This window comes from Hippopotamus amphibius, chromosome 4, assembly GCF_030028045.1.
Source record: "Hippopotamus amphibius kiboko isolate mHipAmp2 chromosome 4, mHipAmp2.hap2, whole genome shotgun sequence".
Lineage (NCBI taxonomy): Eukaryota > Metazoa > Chordata > Mammalia > Artiodactyla > Hippopotamidae > Hippopotamus > Hippopotamus amphibius.
In genome coordinates, this window is record NC_080189.1 from 133,185,281 (window position 1) to 133,203,096 (window position 17,816).

The 17,816-nt window shown below is 37.1% G+C and overlaps 1 protein-coding gene across 4 annotated transcripts in view; it reads right to left on the minus strand.

The window, feature by feature from the left end:
* ZEB1 (zinc finger E-box binding homeobox 1) overlaps window positions 1–17,816 on the minus strand; it is a 199,725-nt gene that overhangs the window by 171,630 nt on the left and 10,279 nt on the right. The gene's annotated exons all lie outside the window — the stretch shown is intronic.

A 17,816-nucleotide genomic window follows, 5' to 3' on the forward strand; every position in this document is an offset into this window, starting at 1 on the left:
GCCCCCTTTCTCGTCATGGAATAATTTACTCTAAAAATATGAAAATATTTTGCCTTCTGTGTGAATATCTGTATCTTTAACAAATTCTCTCTTCTTTCTTTGGCTTCGATTGAGTCATTCTGTAACTTACAGCCCACACAGGACACAACCTCTTTTAAGTTACGTACGTCTCCTCATACTTTTATTCTCTACTTAAAATTACTTGAAAACCCTTCTGTCTCAAGAGAAGCTGACTAAATGATATGATTTGACTGTATTCTATTTTTCTTCTTCTTCAGATAAAACACCTGAAGAGTGAACCAGAAGTCTTGTTCCTTTGGCCCAGCGTCCTCCCTCCTCCAGGTTCATCGGATCCTACGTACTCCTGCTTCCCTTCCGGACAAATCACCTGGTAAGATGCCAGCACTCATCCTCCTTTATTCAAACCCATTTTTTAACAGAATGAGAACCAGAGCTGGGAGAATACTTAGAATTCATCTAAGTTTATGGGAAGGAAACTGAGGCCCACACAACTCACGTGGTATGTGGCATGGTAGAGACTAGCAACCATGTTTCCAGACACCATCCGGTGCTCTGTGCTATGTGTCCTCACCAACCTCCCAAGAAGATTCCAGAATTCACACTGTAGAGTATAAACTGCTAAAGCCTTTTGGAAAGGACATTAGCAATGTGTATTAGGAGGCTTAAAAGGGTTTGCCCAATAATTTCACTCCTGGGACTCTGTCCTAGGATATAGTCAGACCAACTTAACAAACAAATATTCATGTCAGGTACTTATAATAAGAAAAGTTAATAACATATGTCCAATAATAAGAGGAGACCGGTATATCCACTAAAAGACCTATAATGGAGTAATGTGAATTGTTTATTAAAGTTTTATAAACTTTACAAAAGGCACTTTCCTACGTTAGGTGGTGATGTGTGTGTGTGAAGGGGACAAGTTAAAAAGCTCACGAATGTATGCAAAACAAATGTTTTCAATCAAATGAATCCTTAGCTCTTCACTGAGTGAAATCCTATTACATTAAGATTGACAGAAATAAGAGAAGAATCTTACTTTAATAAAAGGAGGTTATGCGGGAGGGAGGGGGAGAGAGAGAGAGATCTTCCTCTAAGAAATACATTTACTTTTTTAAAATCGGCATTTCACAATTCATTTTTTCTCTAGCACTTTATAAGGAATAAAAACCTGCCCTCATAATCACTTTAGAGTAGAAATAAAATGAGTTTCCTAAACCCCCAAAAAAGCCTCAAGACCTTCCTTATCTAAAGCTGAACTGCATTTTAGTTAGAATTGGAATAAATACCTTCCAAGTGTTTTGAGAATCTTTAAAGTACCAAATATCACTTATCAAAGCTTCAAACAATCCTCAGTAGTTAGAGGCCTTTCAAAAATCACACTTAAAATTCTGTAAATCTTGTCTAATCTTAACTCCAAGGAAAGGGCTGAATGAGCAAAAGTACAGTGTCAGGGTAGGAAAATATTTTGTGCATCTATTAAATGGGCAGTGCAGAAAAATGTGCAAAGAATACTCATATTATTTAAGACTCAAAGGTCTGATAACACATTCGCTTATTCTGTAACCTACACTGGGACCTGATACCTGACATCATTAAATGCATATGGTTATACCTGAAAGACAAAAATAGGACTCATGTGTAAGTTGACAAGATTTATTAAGTTTCTTTCACACAGTAAAGAATAACCAGACAAAAAGACAGTGAAAATATTTTTTTCTAACAGGATTTTTTCTGTTTTAGTTACTATTTCATTACTCTCTTCAACAAGTGGTCTGCCCTCGACTAATCAAGACATAATAGATAGTAACATTAAAATGCCTTCTCCACCTCAAAAAGAGAAATGAAAATGGATATATAAAAGTTCCATTTATATATTTACCTTTTGTTAAAAGAAATATTATTAGTCCCAAACCCACGTATTTCAAGATAAATTGTTAAGGGCAACTGTTAAAACATCTCAAAAAGTTGCTTTCATTCAAATTTTAAGTACTAAATTTGTATCATTCTACCTTTATTTTAGGTCTAGGGTTTCCATAAAACTCTTAACACTCTTTTGTCTCCCTAAATAGGAGTCTGTAACCCTAGTGGAGTTGAAATACTCAAGTTAGCAAGACATTTCCCATAATTTGTGTTTGTACAAAGGTCAGTCTTTCATACAAGTCAATGAATAGAGTTTTACTTCTGAAACAGTGTACAAGGAACAGTGAACAAACTGTAAAGGTAACTAGTAGTCCTGTTGTCGTATGATCCCCTACAACCTTTCTCACATTTTAACAATGACTGTTCACACTTTTAACCAACCAAACCCAATGAGGAAACTGTAGTTTCGGCTTCAGACTAGCTCTATGATCTGCACACCAAATCACATAGCTTTCTGAGGTTCTCAGTTCCTGTCTATAAAATGACCAAATCAGCTGAATTTCTTTAAGGCCCTTTCCAATTTAAAAATCTATATTTCATTTCCCTCGGTCTTTTTCAAATCATTTTCAAAGGTGATAGTAAAAGAAAATGTCCTCACCTTTTTCTGTTAGTCTGCACAGGAAAGTTTTCTAGGTTCTCCCAGCATTTTCGAAACCCTCCTTAAGATCTAGAGAAGCTGATTTCCTTACAACGTGATGGCTCTCATGAATGAATGAGGCTTCTCCGCTAACAGCCTCCTTCTTGATCCTCCTCCTTTTAGGCTACCGGTCCCCTAGGTGTTCTGCTTAGTGAAGACGAGTCATATAACCCCTATCAGGGTTTCTCTCCCACAAAAGGTGTCAGGGTTTTCCGGGGGTGGTCTTTACAGCTTTATGGGAAACATCATGGCTTCTGGAAAGCAGTTTTGTGTAGCTAGACAACTTTTGGCATGGAGCGTCCATATTCACCATATTAGCTGAAGAATGGGATGAACTTAGAGAAAAATAATTAATTTTAGGTTACTAGTCTACCTTCCTATCACTAAACAATTCTGAAAAATGGAATTAATGCTTCTATTTTAAGCAGCTTTAATAGAATTTATTACATTATATAATACAAATCCCCCCAAATCTGTTTTTGTCTATCACAATGTATGCTTTAATCTTCAGCTAAATGGAGTTATGGATACATGAAGCAACTTCAGAGCCCTGTAAATGAAAAGACTAGTCAACAGAAATGCTGAAAACACAAACAGTTTAGTGAAATGCTATAGATTTGGATATTTAGCATGTTAGTGGCAAATCTGGGCTTAACCACCTCTTCAACTTCCTTCCCTCTACTCCAAAATGTTAAAATCAAAAAAAAATTCTTTTGGTATAAAACATTTCTTCTAGTCAAATCTTATTATCTAGACAAATCATTAAATATTTTGATTTTCTATGTTCTCTCATATCAAAATTATTAGAGATTTCCTGTTAATAGTTTTAAGTTTCAAATTAATACTTATTAAATCTGTTAAAAGACCTTTAATCACTAAACAATTGATTCAGCAAAATAAGAAAAAATGAATTAGTTAAGTTCTCAACCATTCTGAGACTCCAGTTCAGTATGTTCAGAATAGCCCTGAACAAGCTGAAATGTCCAAGAAATCTCCCACAACTCTTGTCTAAAAGGAGGAAGAGTATTTTCACCCAAGGCACTGAATAGAGCTTTTCTTCTGAAACAAAGTGTATTGAGGTACAGCAAACAAACTGTAAAGGTAACTAGTTCTTTTGTCACATGGTCCCCTACAACCTTCTTATATTTTAACAATTAGGGACTATTTGTAGCTTCTAATCATCTACAACCAATAAGGATGTAATAGTTTCTGCTATGGAAAGTCATGCGAGCCTAAGCATATTCCTAATTTTCAAACAGATTATCAGAACCTAAATCAGAAAATTTAACAGAATAAGATTCAGGAATTTTCAATTTCATGATTGTAAAATTAAAATACTAATTAAATAAGTATTTTATACTTAAGAGTTGACAAACTGTCATAACTACCAGGTTGACAAAAATTGACATAGGAAAACAGACAGATAATCTTGTATTATGCACTATACACGTACTTGAACACATGAAAAACCTCTCACGCTATTAACTACTATGAGGCAATCTACTCTAGTTCACTGATAAGGGAAAAGGGAGATGCCCCCAAATAGAGTGCCCTGAGACACTCTCTCAGTTAACGTGCTTATGACGAGACAGAAGCACCCGGGTCAAATGGGAACCACGAATCCCAGCCTGCCTTCCACTAGTGCAGGGGTAGTACAGAGGAGAGGACAGCCGGCCCACCTCCACTCAACTTACCCTTTCTCCTCTGAAACGACCATCACCCCATCCCCCAACAAACCTCCACAACAGAAAAAGATAAACGGGGGTGGGGGGACTGTGTCAAGTTGACCCCAAGCTTTGTTCTCCTCCTCAAGACACATTCAGTAAAAAGATGTGGACACACATCCGACTTGACAAGCATTTAGGCTTACAAAGAAGGAGGTGAAAGTGAAATCATACTTGGGGCACTCATGGGTTCTGTGTCAAAGATCTCTTAGCAGTATTTCGGCTGCTGCTTACTAAGACCCAAAGTGGGTAGAGCACAGAGAACCACAAAATCGTGGTACATCTGCTCTAAAAGGCACCTTTGGAAATCATGTCCTCCAATCTTTTCATTAAACAAACATATTTGATTAACCCTGGATTCCTAAGAGTTATTGCTCATAGAGTGATAACTCATTTGTCAGAAAGACACACACACACATAAATAAACAAAAGGACAGGCGGGCATAACTATACAACCACAAAATGAAAAAAAAAATCTATAAACCCAAAGATATGCTTTAAATTATATAATGAATAATTTAAAATTTAGGTTTAACACAATCCTATAAAAATTACTGGATTTTTATATTTTTCTAAAGGGAAATATTCAGAACAGAAAAAAAAAACAATGCTACCAAAATATATGAAAATAAATTAGAGCCTTTTAAAGCAAATGAAATATCAGATTGAATAATCTTTTAAAAATGAACCAGGATTGATTGCTTAGGTTACTGAAATTCTGAAAATGTTCAACTGAAATGTTAACTATAATTTACTGCTAAAATAAATTTCACTTTTTTCTGTGTCACCATGCGATGTAGAAAGAAAGCTCTCAAGAGCTTCTTGAAACAAAAGCATTCAACAGGGCCTTGGGGGAAGGGCAGGGTAAAGGGTCAGCAGGGAACTGGGAACAAACGGCCATCCACTGGGCAGTGGCTGGGGGGGAGAAGAGCAAGTGCATTTTGTTCCTGCCACTCTTGGGGCAGCTACCAAACAAAAACCTGTGCTGCTACAAACACAAAGTTTGCTCTACTACTATAAAAAGCAAGGCAGGGTTTCTTTGCAGGGGAGAAATGCAACATTTAGAATTCATATCTTAAGTATATGGCTGGAACACTAGGCAAAACTTACAACTTTTGTATTTTGATTCTGAGTACTTTTGCAGCTTTCCATCAAGACTGTCCACATCTGGGAGGGAGTGAAGCCAATATCCCTGTCTTTTCAGCAAACCAGCTCTCACCTCTAATTATGTTCAAAAGCTGGGAGTCAAAGAAAGAAAACATTCATCTCCCCCACTCTCTGTGGTTCATCTTCTCCACAGAACAGAGCCTCCGGGGAAGCCTGAGGACCCGGTCACCATCTTCCTCTCCATCCAAACGTCTACAAAGAACATCCTCCACTCCACTCCATTCCAGAGACCTGACCCTTTGTCACCACCCAGCACAACCTACCTCCACCTGCAACACTTAACTCCTTGAGCATCCCTCCCCTCTGTCCCTCTCAGGACTTGGTCCGCACCACACCTCCTGGACAGTCCCACAACAACTTCAACTCTCTACCAGTTCCGTGTCTCAGCTCACTTCCTTCCCTACCAGCTCTGTCACTAAACAGCATGAGTTACAGGATCTCTCCTTGGCCAGTTTCCACCTCCGTAAAATGGGAATGATAATATGTACTTTGTATTCACTCATTTAGTCAGCAAGTATCTGAGCGCATTCTGCAGGTCAGGCACCGAGAATACAACACCCTGCTCTCACGGAACTGACATCATAGAATCTCCTGGGACAACTGTGGTTGTTGTGAGGGTTAAATGAGTTGATACACGTAAAGAATGATGTACAGCAATAATCCCTTATCTGCCACAGCTAATTATCTAAACTGCTCTAGCTTCAGCACATTAGTTTCCCTAAACTCATAAGTTCTCACTGTACCAGCCTGGTGAAACCTCAATCCTGGATTAATGCTACATTCTGATCTTCATCACTCGTTTAGGCTACAGAGTGCATCCCAACTATACCGATTTGTTCTATTAAAAACATGGCTCATGGGACTCCCCTGGTGGTCCAGTGGTTAAGACTCTGTGCTCCCAATGCAGGGGGTCTGGGTTCAATCCTTGGTCAGGGAATTAGATCCTGCATGCTGCAACTAAGACCCAGCGCAGCCAAATAAAAAAGTTAATTAAGAAAACCCAAAAAAACAAAAACGTGGCCCACCTTTCTAGTCTCAGTTGGACGGCCTCAGGTGGGCTGATTACTTGACTTGTCTTGTTGATTCCTTCTCCCTTTGTGAGGCTTCTCTTTCTCTGCTTGACTCTGAAACACTCAGATACCCCAAGAGCCTGTCTTCTACCCTCTTCTGTGTTCTCTGCCCGCAGACGCTCCCTGTAAGGTCTTGTGAGTTCAATCACCTCTGACACGCTGATTTTTCCAGTCCAGGACGCCCAGCCACATCCCACAGCATCAGAGTCAAAAAGTCAGCTGCCTTGTAAGACCTCAAACTCAAAATGACCCAAACTGACTTCCTTAGCTTTTAAACTGGTCCTTACTCATCACGTATTCGCTGTTGGGTGTCATTACCGTTCACGCAAGCACCCGGCTAAAAACTCTGGAGTTAATCTTATCTACTCCTGCCCACCACGCTGGCCATTTCCAAGCATCAGGTCCTACTGAATTTACTATTAACCACCAACAAACGTAAAGAGTCTGCAATCTGTCCCCTCTTCCCCATTTCTATTAACACAGCCCTAGTTTAAGTCCTCATCAGCTCTGATTAAGCCAACTCTGATCAAGCCTCCCAGCCTCCAATCTTTTTCCCTTCAAATTTACCATCCGTAACAGCTACCAGAGTAACCCATTCAGCTTGGCTACAATCAAATCAGCCCCTGCTTAAAGCTCTTTGATGGCTTCTCAAAGCACAGGTTGAGAGATGAAGTTCAAGCTCCTGAAAATGGCATAAAAAAGCTTCCCGTGATCTGGTTCCATAGCTCATCACACTCTCGGTCCCTTATTTATACACCTGCCAACACACACACTCGGGCACTTTCAGACCACATCTGAGGTTTCTCACTGGTGTGCCTTCACTCCTCTTTTCCCCCAGGTTCGTTCTCTTCCCTGTGCGCCCCTCACCTCCATTCTCATACATACACAGACACATGCACAAATGCTAACTCTCTCTCTGATCCTTCAATATTCAGTTCAGACATTACCTCTTCCAGTAATGCTTTCTTTGGCCATTCTTTTCACTTCTCTATATTACAGAGACTGTACTGTTACAAATATCTGTTTTTGTTACTCTATCCATCATTCGACTGTGAGCTCTCTTAAGTTCAGGACCACAGCTTTATCCATCATTGTGTCCCTAGCAATTAGCACAGTGCCTGCAACACAGACGGCAATCATTAAATGTTGGTTACATTATCCTGTCTAATCTCATACTAAGAACAGCAAGTAAGTCATCAAGTACCAGACTGTAAAATCATATAAAACTGAAAATGAAAACTTAGGTGATTTACTTCTCCTTTCAGAATGTTAGGTGCTGTTACTAAAATTCATTGCTATGAATGGGGCTTAAAAATTAGCTGTAGCTCCATTCAATAAAAATCAGACTTTTTACTTCAATAAAAAATCAGACTTTTGCTCGTTTATCTTCCTAATGGTTTCAAGTTTGTACCAAAAGAATAAGTTAACAATTCATAAAATGTATCCCTAAGTGTTTTGACATCTGAAAGAAAGAGATCCGTGCTCAAAGCAGGATGTAGCGGAAGAGAGTAAGAAAGTGGAGTTATAAAATCCCTGAATTTATATGGAAATTTCTATAAGCTAATATCAGATTTCCAGAAGGGTGTGACCCTCAGTGGGTAAAGAACTATCCCTCTAAAGGATCTGTCTGATTCTTCTCTTTTTACCTCTGGTGCCTTATTTCCAAATGTTACTACTAGCTTCTTCACAAATCACTTATAATTGCCTAATTTTTTCTATTCAGTTTAACTCTATCTTATTATGAGAATTTCCCAAAAGTATCATGTCAACAACCCCGAATCACACACTGCTTTCCCAAATTTATACATGCTACCATTAAACTTTCTTATTTAAATTATGACTCCATCAACTTATCTTCAGAAGAAGAAAGAAAGGTCACTACCACCATGTGTGCATGTGGTCAGACCTGCCAATAGCCTAACAGGCACTCTGACCCATCTACTTTTCTCATCTCATGAATACATGGACACAAATTGCACTTAAGAGTAAATTTAGGCAATGTCTAGAAATACACAATGTATTCATATTACTTTTTACATTCTAGATAAAAGAAAGGGAATTATATAAACATTTCATCATAGTCAGACAATATGCTGGCAACCTTCAGAAAGAGTACCCTATTTATTAAATAATATTGAAAATGATGTCCTGTTCACATGGTCTTTGGTAGCTCAGTGGTCTGGAGACAAGCTGCGAGGTTTACAGGCTTCACCGACTAGCTGTGACCTTAGGCAACAACCTCTCTGTGTCTCCGTGTCCTTGGCTATAAAATGAGGATAATAATATCCTGCTCACAGCGTTTTAATGCAGATTAAATGAGTTAATATTTTTAAAGTGCTCAGCATAGTGCCTGACACATAAAACTACTAAGTGTTTTATAAATAAATAAAACAAAATGGTAATATTCTGAAACAAAATGTTATATCCCCAAATGCAACTGTGAAAAGACATCATACATGTTTTAAATTAGAAAAACATAAGGTAAGGCAAGGCCTTTCTCAAACTTCTTAAAATGCAGTCAACAATTGGAAAATACGAGGGTGAGTCAAAAATTATCCTCATGCTGGCTGTAGAATTTATTTTAATTAACTTTTAGAAAAGACATATACATCATTTTTTCAACATAATCTCCTTGCTTTTCAATACACTTTATCCATTTGTCAACAAGCTTTCATATTCCCTCATTAAAAAATGTTTTAGGCTGAGCTGCAAGCCATGAATACACCTCTGTCCTCACTGCTTCACCAGAACTGAATCTTCGTCCTCACAGGGCTGCTTTCAGGGGACCAAACAGGTGAAAGTCCAATGGAGCAAGATCAGGATTATAGGGAGGACGCTTTAAAACCTCAGAATGAAGTAATCCATGACAGACTTAGGTTTCAAAAAGTTTGTGTGAGATGGGTACCAAAATAACTCACCAAAGAGCATAAACAAAAGCATTTGGATATCTGCAAACAAAATTTGGACCGATATTCTAAGGAAGGTGAAAAGAAGGAAGGTTTCTTAAAGAGAACTGTTACTGGTGATGAGACATGGGTTCATCACTACGAGCCTGAGAGTAAATGGCAGAGGGCAGAGTAAGGAATAGAAACATCCTCAATCGCTGACCAAGAAAAAGTTCAAAAGTCAACCAACAGCTGGAAAATTAATGCTTACCGTTTTCTGAGATCCTCAAGGGTCAGTATTGAAACATTATCAGGAAAAAGGTTCAACATCTCATTACAGTGAGATGCTTATTGAAGAGCTGAAGCCTAAACTTCAGATTAAACGCAGAGAACTGCTATCCAAGGGCATCGTGATCTTGCATGACAATGCACGTCCTCACACTTCTGCCCACTGTGGACACTCTACAAAAGCTTCATTTTGAGGTGTTAAAGCATCCTCCCTATAGTCCTGATCTTGCTGCATCGGACTTTCACCTGTTTGGTCCCCTGAAAGCAGCCCTACGAGGACGAAGGTTCACTTCTGATGAAGTGAGGACGGCGGTGCATTCATGGCTTGCAGCTCAGCCTAAAACATTTTTTAATGAGGGAATATGAAAGCTTGTTGACAGATGGATAAAGTGTATTGAAAAACAAGGAGATTACATTGAAAAATGATGTATATGTCTTTTCTAAAAGTTAATTAAAATAAATTCTATAGCCAGCAAGCGGATAATTTTTGACTCACCCTTGTATATGAGAGTAGAAAACTATGTAAATTTAATGCTTAGAAAAATGTAGAAGAATTAAAGTTCTCTGTATCCCTTGAAGTAAATTACTACATGCTGGAGTACCTCACAACCAGCATTAGAAACTATTATGCTCTATCACACACAAAGATTATATTAAAAACTCAAGATTTCCAAAATGATTCATCTTTCTTTTTCCAGTTACTATTTTCAATTAAATATTGATTATCAGTAACTGTGACTAATTTTATAATTACTAATGTTAAATACTAAAAAAATTTCTATGAAATAAGTTTAAGATATAAGGAATAATACAATAAATATTTGAGTACTCACCATCTGGTTTTTTTTTAAAAAGAAAAAACATTACCCTTTCCTCTTACATTTAGTCTGTGTCCTCCCCAAATTAGTGTTATTCCCTTATCCCTAAACTTTATATTTACCACTCCCGTTAGAGTCATACTACAATTGTGTCCTTAAATAGTAATTGCTTCACTTTGCATGTCCTGAGTTTTATATGAATGGAACAACACTATATTCTGCTGTGACTTGTTTGGTACCAACAGTACGTTCCTCAGATGACCTGAGCTGTTGAGCACATGCGCTCATCCACTTCCAGTAACGAAAAGCATTCCACTGTATGAATATGCCACTATGCATCCTACTCAGGATTTGAGGGGGTTGTTTTGTTATTATGAACACTGCTGTTTTGTTATTATGAACACTGCTGTATGGACAACATTACACATCACCTGATATGTCTGTAGAGAGGTTTCCCTAAGACATACTTAGGAATGGAGACATTGGATCATAGTGTATGTGCATCGGCACCTTTATTTAATAACTTCAATTTTTTTCTAGTGGGTGTACCAATTAACATTACCACCTTTACTTCCTAAGCATTCCAGTTGCTCCATATTTACATGAACAGAAATATCAGTTGGCTTTTAATTTTTGAGAATCTAGGAGAAATGGAATGCCTTCTCATTGTGGCATTTGGTTCATAATACAGTTTTAATATGCACTTCCCTGATTACTCATGAGGTTGACTATCTTATAATATGCTTATTGGCCAAATGACTTCATTCTTTTATGAAGTACACATTCAAGTCCTTTGTCCAGTTTTCTATTGAGTTGTCTTTATTCCACTGTGTGGCAGCTCTTTATATATGCTGAATACTAATCCCTATTCTCTTTAGATATTTATTAGTGAAAAGAAATTATTAATTTTGATATAGTCATGTTTGCCCATCTTTTGCTCTATTTATGCATTTTACCTTATTTATTCAAAGTCATTAAAATATTCTACTCTATTATCTTTAGAAAGTGGTATGCTTTTACTTTAACCATGCCTTTATCTTATTTACAGATTTAGGTCTATAATCCAGCCCAACTGATTTCTCTAAATATTATAAGGTAATGCTCCAACTCAACTTTTTTCCACTTAATTAACCAACTACTCCACTTATTGAAAGAGCCATCCTGTCTCCACTCACTGGCAATAGCAATACTGTTCCTGATCACGTTTCCTTAATGAGTATCTTACTATCACCCCTTGGATATTTTGTAGAATTTGCTAGTAAACTGTGTGGAGCTGATATTTTTGTGAGAGTACTTTTGCTTTATGTTTTTAAGACCATTCAGTTTTCTATTCCTTCTTGAGACAATCAACATGAGCTATATTTTTCTATGAATTTGTCCCTTGACTTAAACTTTCAACTATAGAAGCGTAAAGATGACTGTTCCTGGAACACCTGTAGGAACACTACCTTCATTCCAGAAGTATAATGCTTTGTGACTCCTCTCTTCCCATGACTAATCTTGCCAGCAGTTTTCAATTTTGTTAGTCTTTTCAAATAATCTATTTTTAGTTGCATTGTTTCCTCTCTGATTTACCTTTGTTTTCTATTTCATTAACTCATATTTTTTTACATTACTTGAAGGAGTATTCTTTTATTCTTCTAATTCTTAAGAAGTCAGTTATTATTTTTCAGCATTTTATCCTGTAATATAAGCATTAACGTCTAAAAATTTCCATAAAGTATCACCTTAGCTATATCACACAAGTTCTGATATATAGTATTTTATTACTGTTAAATTATAAATATTTTCTAATGTTCTTTATGAGTTTTTCTTTGGCCCAAGAGTTATTTGTAAATAATACACCTGAATTCCCAAATATACAGGGAAATTACATTTAGTTTTTGTTATATAAATAACGTAATTATAGTTAATGGCATTGTAAAATGCAGTATGATGCCAATATACTGAAATTTGTTAAAACTGGCTGTATTTGACCAGAATATTTCAGGTTTTTAAACCGTTCCCCATGTGCTTTAAAATAATTTTTAAAAGAATTTTTTAAAGATTTCTGAGAGGCAGTGTTCTATAAATGTCCATTACAGCAAGCTTGTAAATCCTGTTATTATAATCTTTGACATTTTTGCTGATTTTTCTCTGTTTATTCCAACATTAATAAGCAGAAAAATTATTTTAAATTTATTAAAAATTAATTTAAATCTCTTTAGTAAGGGAGACTGTTTTTAATAACTTACAATGCTGATGGATTTGCCTGTTTTTTCTGTGGTCCTATTTTTTTGCTTAATATATTTTGAAAGCAAATTATCAGGTACACAGCAATTTTAAATTACCATTCTTTTTTATCTTTTCATCATTGTTTGACGACCCTCACTCTCTAGGATAGTTTTTTCCTTCCAAAGTCAACTTTACACAATATTAATACAGCCACACAACACAACCTTTCTTTAGTAAGTACTGTCAGGCATGTCTTATTTTTATCCTTTTTATTTTCAAGTCTTTTATATCCTTTTTAAACGTATGTTTCTTATAAAGAGCATATATCTAGATTCTATTATTTTATCCAATCTGACAATCAGTTTCTGTTAACAGGAGCATTTTTCCAATTTATATGCATTTAATTTCAAATATATTTGCATTTATTACTACTACCTTATTTTGTACTTTCTACTTCTGTTCCCTTTTCTATGTTGCTTTGCTTCTTGCTTGCCTTTTTAAAAAACTGAGTATTTTTTCTCATTCTATTTCTCTCCCCTACTAGTTTGGAAGATACACGTACTATTTCTAGACTTTTATTCCTTATCTCAGAAATTTTAACATGAATACATAACTTACCAAAGTCTACAGCTCATCAATAACTTTCCCCTCCTCCCAAATTTTACACAATGTCTGTCTAAACCTACCCTTATTTACCACTTCCTGGGTTCCCCATCCTAACATCTCAGACCTTCCATCAGCAACCACCTTACTTGGTCAGTGAGACTACGGTGATCAGAATCTCAGAGAACATAATGGTGGAAGTATGACCACCACTGTTAACTGACTGCTAACTCAACCCAATACACTAAGAACAGATGGCAACCCCACGCTCTGCACAACTCAGGTGACCATGAACAAGTGGGGGTTGCCATGACCATGAACCCTAAAAATAGCTAACACTTCGCTTCCTTCCCCACATGCTTAAGATACTGCCAAAGAACAGACTGTCAAAGTCTCCTTCCTGCCTTAAACCATTTTTGAAGTTAGTGCAGCAAAACTCCACACTCATCTGCTACAGAGAAAAAGGAGGGTGCGCCTCACCCAAAAGCCAGCTGGGCGTGGTCAGAGCTAAAATTACAGAGCATCGCATAACAATTAAGTGTCACTAGTGTTATGCATGGTATTAAGTTTTACTGTTGTCACACATGGTAAATTATACACATAAATAAGGTACAAAAGGTGCAAATGAGTATTAGCAAGATGAGGTTAGTTTTTCAAGTCTTGATTTAAAAATACAGTTTACAACATACAGAGCACAAAAGCCCCTTAACTGACACAAAATTAGGTCCAATGTGAACCATTCAGAAAACATATATAAATAAGATGGTATTTTTTACGTAAGAATTATTACCTCAGCGGTTGAAACATGATAAAGTGTGCTTTCTCAGCACCTGGTCTAGAAAAAGGCAGTGGTTTTAATCTATCCTGTACATACAGTGTAATTTCCCAAAAAGCTTGAAATTTTTGTTTAATGAGAGAAACACACAACAGCCCTACAGCTATTTTGAATCAGAAACATTCAGGTAAACAAAGTTTTATTTAATTTGGAATCTGAAAGTTTTGTAGAGGCCTGGTTATTTCAATGTAGACAGTGAAAGAGCCAGCTCATTTATCAGCAAGTAGGTATTAGATCATGCCAGCCAAAAGAATGGGAAGCATCAAATACCATATTAAATATGTATGGTAAAGAACTGATCACAAACTACACATAACAGGTTCACAAGATAGAGCTGTACACAGACTCTTAAAAAGTGCCAGAAATCACCTAGAAAACTGTCTGGCAACAAGAAATGCAGAGGATTTTACATCTTTGGAGAAATGCAATTAATGGCAGTAAAACCATCTTATTCCACAGGACTGTAAGTCCGCAACACATTTGCATGGGTTGTGATTTACTGCTTTGAAAAGAGGAAAAAAAAATACAAAATTCCTCACAATAGCACAGAGCTCAGAAATAGCCAACTTGGTGCACAGATTTTAGCAATCAACTCCAACCAAGGCCACTTCTGCTTCTAGTGAAGTAAGCCTTTTACTCACAGATGACGAAGCGGTAGTGGTTACAGTCATGATGGTGGCCACAACATCAGAGCAATTACTATGTGAATCTATTAGTGTTACTGTGTACAAGCAAAAATGGAAAAAACAGGAAAAAATCAGTGTTCACTTTTATAGCTTTTCCCACTCTTAGTAAAGCAAGCATGTATATTCTTGAGTTTTTAATTGTTTAATACTTAATACATAAAGGAGCTAAGATGACAAATTACATAATCATTGTCACTCTCTGCTTCAAGACCTTTGGCAACTCCACATCACTTCCAAGACAGAGTCCAATCATGGCAATAACAAAGCTTCTTTTCTTCATTTGCTTCCATCTAATTCTCCAGCCTCATCTCTAGCCATCCCTCCACTCACCCAACAGCGTGTGCATGCGTGTGTGCGTAATGCTTCTGCACATACAATTCCCTGTCTGGAATATTATTCTCCATCTTTACTAAGATAAACCACACATATCCTTTAAGACGCTGCCATCCCCTCCATGCATGTAGGACAGAATAGCACATCAGTTACCAAACTACATTCTAAAGGTTTGTTTGCCTGTATTTCTTCCCTAGTACACTGTAAGCTCTTCAGGGCAACATACGGTATCTTTCATCCTCAGAGTCTCACTGCCTTGCACACAGTAATCCATCATGTTCGTTCTACAGATGAACAAACTTGGGCCCAAATAAACTGAGTTATTTTCCCAATTTCATAGGCCGATTAATGGCAGATTTAATATTAGAATCTAAGACTTCTATCTTCCAGTTCAACGCTCTTTCTATAAATGCACCTAAGGATACCAGATCAGAAGGAATTATGTGTTAATACCTATAATATTCAAGCCAGACACATAGCTAAATGGAGTATAAAAAAGTGAGAGCTTTATAAACAAAAACAAGACACATGTTATAAAGGATTTTCATGGAACAGGGACAGGTGATAGAAAAATCTATCTTAAAAATACTATCTTAAAAATAAGAATCACACAGAACCTAGTCCAGTGACATACATACCTTCTGGTACATGAAAAAGATAAAATAACAAGTAAATAAGTGTATCTGTAATCAACTTCAAAGAAACTAAACATTTTTTTCTTTAAACAATATGAGGGTAAAACATGTAGCTAAAAATCAACAAGATCAAGCACTCATGCCAAGGTAACAGGCATAATAATAATAATTTATGCTAAGGTAAGAGGAAAGCAGCTTTATTTGGTGTATAAGTTACCTTTTAAGGGAAAAAAGTTATAGGAAGTAAGATTTTAACTTAAATAAAAAATCACCCATCCAAGAAGAATAAACTGAAAAAAGCTCCCAGTTGAGAAGTAAAAATAGTATTAACCAACTCAGATGTATATGCTTTTAAACATTTAAGTACTATAAAATATATAAAATTATAAAAGTCTTTCAAGTTACCCTTGGGGCAGAGAGGAGCAGGGCACTGAAGTTCTTCTCCCAGGTTAACCTCCACCCAACAAGCACTGAATGCCCACCATGTGCCAGTTCACTGAGAGGCAAGAAAGAGCACAGCCAGGAGCACAGGCTCTAAGTGGATTCAAGTCCCACTTCTACTGCTTATTAGCTGTGCGATCTTGGATCAGTCACTTAACTTCTCTTTGCCTGTTTCCTCACCTACAGTGAGGGTCTGAACACCCTTACTGAAACAGTGATCCACAGTAACAGGATCACTGTGAGAATCAAATGACCAAGTAAATGTAAAGCACTCAGAACAGCAGCCGGCGTCTGGAGAGCGATGTAAATGCAGTAGGTGCTACACCTGCCGTGTCACTGCTGCTGCCCGATTACTCCCTGGCACTCCAGGATGAGGGAGACCCTCTCCATCCTAAAGGAAACCACGGTCAGGTAGGGAGGATGACACAGAAACACACCATGACACAGCAGAATAAGCACAATAACACAAGTAGAAAAGACCGATCCATGGGTATAACAGAAGAGAAGACAATTAACTTTCTCTGACAAATGGGAAAGGGATCAGGGAAAACATTTTAGAGGAAGAAATATCTGAGATGAATTCCTGCCCATCTTTCAAAACATACCAAAACGTACGGGGTAGTGGGGAAAAAGTGTGTATCAGGTAGAGGGAACCAAAGTACCTCCAAAGGCATCGAGGTAAAACCAGAAGTCTGTAGGTCGGAGGGGGCCACCAGAGAGAGGAAAGAAACAACAAGGCAGGACCCTAAGTCAGGGCCTGGGATGTCACGCGAAGGAGCTTGGTTTTGTTCAGTAAGTTAATAAAGATCCAAGGAGGGGGTTTCACTGGGGTAATGACTGAATCAGATTTTTTTCCACAAAGATAATTTTGGCAGCAGTCTGCATGACAGACAAGATGAAGGAGACACAACTGGCTAGTGTAAGAGTGTAAGTGCTAAACTCATTCACACTGCGTAGGAATGAGAGACCATCAAGAGAACATTCACTTTCAGCTCAATTCTGGCTACTCTCTTTCAGTATCTTTCTCGGAAACTTTAGCCTTGAGTGGTCTCCATGAATTAAAAGTGTGTTAAGGACATAAAAAAACTGAAAACATTGACTGGACACAATAAAACTGCTCTTAGTTTAAAAAAAAGCAGGATTTATGTTGTTCTACAATAGAGAGCTTTGGTTCTTAGGTTCTGAAAAATAGTCTTTAAAAACCTCAAATAGAAATTCTCATGCTGAATTTTGATAAGATCAAGTTTTTGTCTCTTGCAAACTACTCAAGGCTATCTCAGGCAGGCTTGCAAATGAAGATCAAAACAAGCTAGAGACAAAAATTAACCTGAAATGAATCACAGACCTAAATATTAAAGCTATAAACTAAAGAAATCAAACCAAAACAAAATGAAACAAATGAAACCATAGCAAATCTTCCTCAACTGGGCAAAGATTTCCTAGAACACAAAAAGCACAAAGCCTAAAAGAATAAAATTTTAAATTGGACTTCATCAAATGTGGTACAAACCACAGAAAGGAAGAAAATATTTTAAATAC